The 6,822-nt window shown below is 47.5% G+C and overlaps 1 pseudogene; it reads left to right on the plus strand.

The window, feature by feature from the left end:
- The first annotated feature begins 815 nt into the window (after nt 1-815).
- LOC136656216 (5S ribosomal RNA) lies at nt 816-933 on the plus strand (annotated as a pseudogene).
- Nucleotides 934-6,822: the final 5,889 nt, after the last annotated feature.

A 6,822-nucleotide genomic window follows, 5' to 3' on the forward strand; every position in this document is an offset into this window, starting at 1 on the left:
CTCTTCCTCCTGTCCTCCCTCAACCAAAGAAAATATCAAACACCGATCCTTTGTCCAGTGATCATTGGTTCCTTTCTCCCTATCAGAGATGGGCAAAACAACTCACTCTCACCTCCCTGCTCCTGCTTGGATAAACTAACCCTTTCCTGCCTCCTGGCTAGAACTTCCCTGCTTCTTGCCTGGTCTGAATGATGGCCCCACAAGGTTGTCATCCCACAAAAACAATAAGCAAGCACACCTAGACACAGGCAGGCTCAAAACTGCACACGTGGGGACAAGTGCCGAGTCAGGGGGGCCCTGATTCAAGTGTTTTTCCAGTTCTTCCACGCACATGACTCACGAGTCCACGAGTCAGCAAAAAACACATTTTTGTGACTCTAGTCAAGTTCCTAACCCTGGATTTAACATCACATTTTCCTCTCTTTTGCTACTGTGTGGAGGGGGAGGAGATGGATAGGTTGAAAAAGTCATAGGTTTCCCCCTAAATATATAAGCCAAAGTTCCAGTCACAGTCTTTTACTGAGCACTGCATGACTTCTGAAATCTCTACAGTTATGAATGTAGCGAGGAGAAGTGAGAAAATGTGAAGCCACTTTAAGGTGACCAAATATTACTCTGGCTCTGTGGCACTGTGTATTTTGTATTACTCTGAGGTCAAGTCTGGAGAAAGTGTCAGTGCATCTAAGGACACAATCCTAACCAAGTCTACTCAGAAGTAAGTCCTATTTGTTCAATGGGGTTACTCTCAGGAAAGTGTGGTTAGAATTGCAGCCTTAGAGAACAAGTGATTTCATACTTACATTTTTGGCTGATTTTCTCACTCCACTTTACCCTGCAGATGCCTGATCTTGTCTGATCTCGGAAGCTAAGCAGGGTCAGGCCTGGTTAGTACTTGGATGGGAGACCGCCTGGGAATACCGGGTGCTGTAGGCTTATACCATAGTCTTTCGAGACTGAAGGTTGCCAACCATGTTCTTTCTCACTGTGAGACTCCTGGCACCACCCCCCACCACCACCCCCCACCACCCCCATTTCCAAATTCCTCAGTTGCAGGCCCAGGAATCCAGGAATATTCTCATTGCTATCTTTTCACCGACACTGTCAGGATCCCCCCCCCTCCCATTCTACATCCCACTTCTGGGAGTCCCTGTCATGGTCTCTTTGCTCATGCTCAGTCCAAGCTCTGTGAGCTTCTCACGCAAATTCTGGTTCCCTTGGAAGAACTTCTGGGAGAACTCTAGCCCCCTGCTGCTTCTTCCGACTCCTCAGATACTGCATCCTCTCCATCATAGTTGTCTGTGGCCTCCATTGCTTGACCTCTGCCAAGTTGAAAAAGGTTTTGAATAGCTGATTGCATGATCCTGACCAGGTTCTTGCCATGACAAGTGCTGGCATTCTTTCCACAGGAATATCTACTCCTGCCAACACCACTGTGCAAAGCATGGGTTTTGGAGGTGTAAGCTAGATGCCCAAAAGGCCTGCCCCCCACAGCTCTCTCTACCCCCCCTCACTGCCAGCCCCTCCCCATCTTTCAAAGCCATTCTCCACATGTGATAGGGAACTTTTACCTGTATCCTCTAATGCCTATTGGGAAGACTTATTGATGAATGTGGGCTGAACACATCACCCATGGCATTGTAGAATTCATCCAATGTGGACATTCCTGGCAGTGGGGAGGCAGACTCTCTCAATGTGCAGCAGCAGGCTGAGGACCACTTCTTCCTCACCATCTGGTTCTTCCCTCACATCCCTCAGATCCTCCATGGCACCACTCCTGAGCCACTGAGGTGGGAGTCAACCACTCCATGTCCAGGACATTGAAGAAGGGCATGTTTGTCCTGGAGTGTCCAGGATGATTGTTGTCCCCGTTGACCAGTTTGTAGTTGCTTTGAAGTTCCTTGTTTTTGCTCCAGCATGTGTCCAGGTTCCAGTGGTAGGTCATGTCCCTTCAGCTTCTCTGAAATGTGTCCACTGCTCCACATTTCAGTAAATTTTGGTGAGAACACCTGGACTTGTAAAATGCTGATAAATGCCCCGAGTTTCTCCTCCACATATGATGGATATTCCATATCATGAAACCACGGGATAAGGAAACCCTTATGAGTATTGCTTCCTAGTTTGTGCTTATTTGGTGGAAAACGCCCATCACTATGTGGATTTTTGCATGTTTGGTTTGAGACTTAGTAACTGTGTCACACATGTGTAACTGGAACTATTAGATGACATCCCAAGGCATTGGCTTTTTTCACTCAGAAAGAAATCAATTGGGTCATATTCTGTGTGGTCACTTGAGGGCAAGCAAAGCCAAATGTCCGCCCACTGACCATTTAAAGTCCTTCACTGCACGTCAGACCCAACTTTTTCCCACTTAGAAAGTGCCCCAACTGTTCCCTCAAATAAGAAGGTGGGGAGGATTCGGTTTTTGGAGTCCCCATGCACTGTGAAGAAGGCAAACACATCCATTCTTCAGACAATGCACAAGGGGAGAACTACCTCCATTGATCTTTCCAAAGGCAACTGAGACATTCTCAGCGTCACTGTCCACAAAAGAAAAACACTTGAAAAACAGGGAGGATGGCTAAGCAATCCATGCTGATTCTAAGCTGTCTAAGCCAGGGGTGTCAAACATAAGGCCCGGGGGCCAGATGCGACCTGCGGAAGCTTTTTATCATGCCCTTGGGCTCTCAGCTGCTGAGTAGTGCTGAGGTGTTACTGCTGAAAGGGCAGCCCACATGAAAATTTGGTTCTCCAATATCTTGAAATATGATCAAGATTTGCATATTTTCTCTTCTGACATTTGTAGCTAATGAATTCCTAAGTGAGAAAAAGTGCTTATTTTTGGTTATGACCTGTTTAGTGACAGCGTTTCCTGCCTAATGACATCACTTCCGGCACTTAGCAGGCACCATGAATGCAATTCGGCCCTCGGTATGAAACGAGTTTGACACCCCTGGTGTAAGCTGTCTGGTCTCCAAGAGATAGAGGCAGGGAAAATATTTCATGTCCTGGCAAACGGCCATTATTTGACACCTTCAGGTCTAGATAGAGCAAAAGCCAACTAGTCATGTCACATGACTGCCTTCATCTGGTAGCAGAAGAAAGGGAAATGGAAATGAACTTCGGTGCTTTTCATTTGATTTGGGGAGGCAAACAAGCCCATCAATTAAATAAAGTGGGCAAATCCCAATAGGGAAATAAGGGATGCACTTTCTGCCTAATGTCTTCTGATTTGTACTAAGGATGTAGCCAAGACCAAGAAGATTTTCTAGAGAAGAGATGGGTGAAGCCTGGAATTCTTACTGGGCATAAGGAAGTTGAGCATTGCACCTGCAGTTGTGTACACAGGTTAATGGGCAGCCCAATCCAACTGCAACTCCCTGCACAGTGATGCCACTGTGACAATGTGGCATTTGCTAAACCTCATGGGGGCGTTTTGGCCTTGGGAGGCCTTTTGGGGGGTAAGGGAACATTTATTCCCTTGCCCTGGAATAAGCTCCTGAAGGCCTGGAGCAATGAACTGAATCCATGCAGGCCTGGAGTGTTAACTATGCCAGTGACCTATGCTAGAGATTTCGCCAAAGCATGTCCTTATTGACCCATGAAGGTGGATCAGGCTCAGGAAGGAGGGCAGGATGTAGCAGACACTGCTGCTGCTGAAGCTGCCCCCTTCTTGGGCCTGATTTGCTCTCTTTCCTGCCCCCATCACCACCCTGTTCCATCCATCTCCTCTCCTGTTTTGCCCTTCCTCTGCTCCCTCCAATCTCTTATGCAGCCTTACTTGAGGCAGTAAGACAGCCCAGAGACCCAGCCATTCACTGCTTCTGGGATCAGACAGGCTGTGCTCTCCTACTGAGTTGCTTTTGCAATAGCCGGAACATGCTGTGCCAGTAGAACATGCATCCTGCTGGCAAAGTACACCCTTCGGGTTGGGCTGTAAGTCCTAAGGAATATAATGGGAATGTGCTCTGCTCCCATACCACAGCTATTGTAAGTCACCTCTGATATGGTCTTCATATTCTGTGAGCAAGTGAGGCCCACAATGGTATCCATTAAACTGAAGGGCTCCTTGCTCCTTCTCCACCATAAACACTGCCTTCATACACCCACACCATGCAGTTTTGGTTGTCTTTACAGAGCTGCAATTTGTGAAGAATAGGAGGCAACAAGGGATTGTCTGGGCACCGTCCAATGAACACTCGAGACAACACACGTGGGAGAAAGGGCCACTTTATTAGCATTTTAATACAGGAAGGAGGCTGAGACCTGCAGTTGCAGCAGCAGCAAAAACCCCTTTGTGGTGCGGAGGTGGGACCACTGGGCGGTCCCAGAACCAAATCTGTCCCCCAGGCTGGACGTGCACCCGACTCCAAGCTGCGCCCTGTTCTTGGGCGACACAGCTCATTCAGGTCTGTTCCATAAGGGGAAGGCAGCCGGACCGCGGGCTGTGCCACCTCGAGCCACTGAGCCTCTGAGGAGGACCCCCGCGGTCCCGGCCAGGACCCCAGTCAATGTCCTCGTGCCGCTGAGCCCCTGAGGACTGCTATTGGGTTCTGCCCTGTCTATGCTATCTGAAGGTGTACTCCAAAGTCCCAAGCACAGCTCTACTGCACCACCTGCCAACATAAAGTGACCGATTATATTTATAGGGGTGCAGCCCCGTACCCATGGCAGTCTGGGGTAGGTGAAAAAACTGCCTGTCGTTGTCCAATCTTGACAAGCAGCAAAAAATTCCTACCCAGCCCCAAATGGCGACCAACAAAACTCAGACTACGTAACGGGTGGGTGTCCGCTCAGTGTCCACAAGCAAAGAAGGAAGGGGGGCTGTTGCTGTGTCCTTAAAATACCTCTGCTCCCCCCAACCACAGCCCTCTACCAATCCCCTTGCAGGGGAAGGGGCTCGCGTGTTCCGGCCAGGTCATACAAACTCCAATCTCCCTGCTTGTAATTGGGCGATCGGGAAAGAGGGAAGGCACTAAATACACAAACTAAAACAGTGACTTCAAGGTGCAGAAAAGACAATTTATTGTCCAATAAATTTTGAATACTGCAATTTTTTTCTTGGGGGGGGGGAGGAATACTAATTTGTTTTGTTTTTTCAAAGATAGACCAGAACAGACTTCCACACTGTCTCAAAATGTCCACTGGAACCTCTCTTTTTGGGACTGGAAAAGAGGGTTATTAAAGCTTTTAAAATAAATAAGATAAAATAAACCCAGGGGTAGAGGGCAGCCACAAACACATTGGTGCCAGTGGCTGCTCTTATACTGCATATCTTTAGCACAGGTGTGAAAAGACTGTGCATCCCTTTGCACTAGGGCTTGGACCAGACACTTATCGAAGTGGCAACAGTTCTCAGTGGTACAGATGTAGATGAGTACTCCACCCTTTCATCACCTGCATAATATAATATACGATCACAACTCCAGCCATGTATTATATATACAAGGCTGCCCAATGAACTGGTTTCTTCCCAATTCAAAAATTGGGATCTTCAAAAATCCCTACTGTCTCCACCATACAGAGATTATCAGCTGCTGCCACGGCGTCGCATCTTATCGACCTGAAAGAAATCCTTCTGTGAGCACTACACGAAAAGGATGATTAAAAAAAATGAGGGTAACAGACTCAATGTTCTTTAGCCAACAATCTAATTTCATTCTTTAGGGGGGGAAAATGACAACACTAGTGTAGGAGTTTCTAATAGGAACAGTAGTTATTTTCGGCTGCCTGGCTTCCCTTGCTTTGAAGTATATTTGCATTACTCAGAGATAATAAAGAAGTCACAGCACAACAAGTTCTGCAGATTTTCCAATTTTGTAGGTGACGCTGACATATGAAAGGTTTAATTTAGAGTCCAAACACAAGCATTGGGGCGGGGGGGGGGGAGAGAAAAGGAAGGAGTTTGCAGTGCTCACACAGAGGATGTTACCGCATTCAAAGGCAGTGCAAATCCCTGCTGTTTCTGTGGAAGTAGATTTATGGTAACATGATGATAGGTTTACCTAAGTGTGTGCTGCAGAAAAAAAAAAGTAGCAAGAAAGGGGGAGCCGATACTCTCTTTGGAGTGAGAGGGGAAAATGCTGCTGAGCTCAGAGCCGTCCTACAGAGAGGCATCTTGTTGGCTTGTCTTCTGTGATAAAACTGATGTATGCAATTGGGATTTAGGGATGGGGTTCTTTCTTTTTGTTTGTTTTTTGCCTTCTCAAGATCGCCATAGCAAAAGTTGCATCAAAACAGATGGATATTAAAAAGGGAGATGTCGTGATTGCATTAAGCTGAGCTCTTACAAAATTAAAATGCTACAGAACGATCTGAATTGCAGTCTCATTTCATTTAGCTGCAGGGTTCGCTCCAGACATGGCTTTCAATCAGCTTGAGCAGCTTTGTTCAGCCACAGATGTTGGCGACTGCTACAACCTAAAGTTTTGCTGATCCCAAAATCGCCACAGCAGAGATTACTTCTGAAGGCATCTGCCATGAAAGAGGAGGGGGACTTCTAGCGATCACCTGCTGATCCAGGACAGTGATGCCTAGTGCCAAGAACCCTTCCCGCCCCGCCCCGCCCCACCCTGCCCCGCCCCCCACTCTTCCAATCGGTTTAACCTGCAGCTTGGTGGGACAAGACCTGGTAGATCTAGTCTGCTGCCACCAACGCAAGAGATCCGGTTCCCAGAGGGGTTTCTTGGGCAAAACCCCTCCCCAAGAATGCTACATCGGGTTGTTAAATTGCTCTCACTCTGCCAGTAATACCTGCAGAGCGGAGAGGCTGACAAATCCACGGATCCGAGAACAGGCAGAGGTTTTAAGCAAAAAGTTTTTATT

Source organism: Tiliqua scincoides, chromosome 6 (assembly GCF_035046505.1).
Source record: "Tiliqua scincoides isolate rTilSci1 chromosome 6, rTilSci1.hap2, whole genome shotgun sequence".
Lineage (NCBI taxonomy): Eukaryota > Metazoa > Chordata > Lepidosauria > Squamata > Scincidae > Tiliqua > Tiliqua scincoides.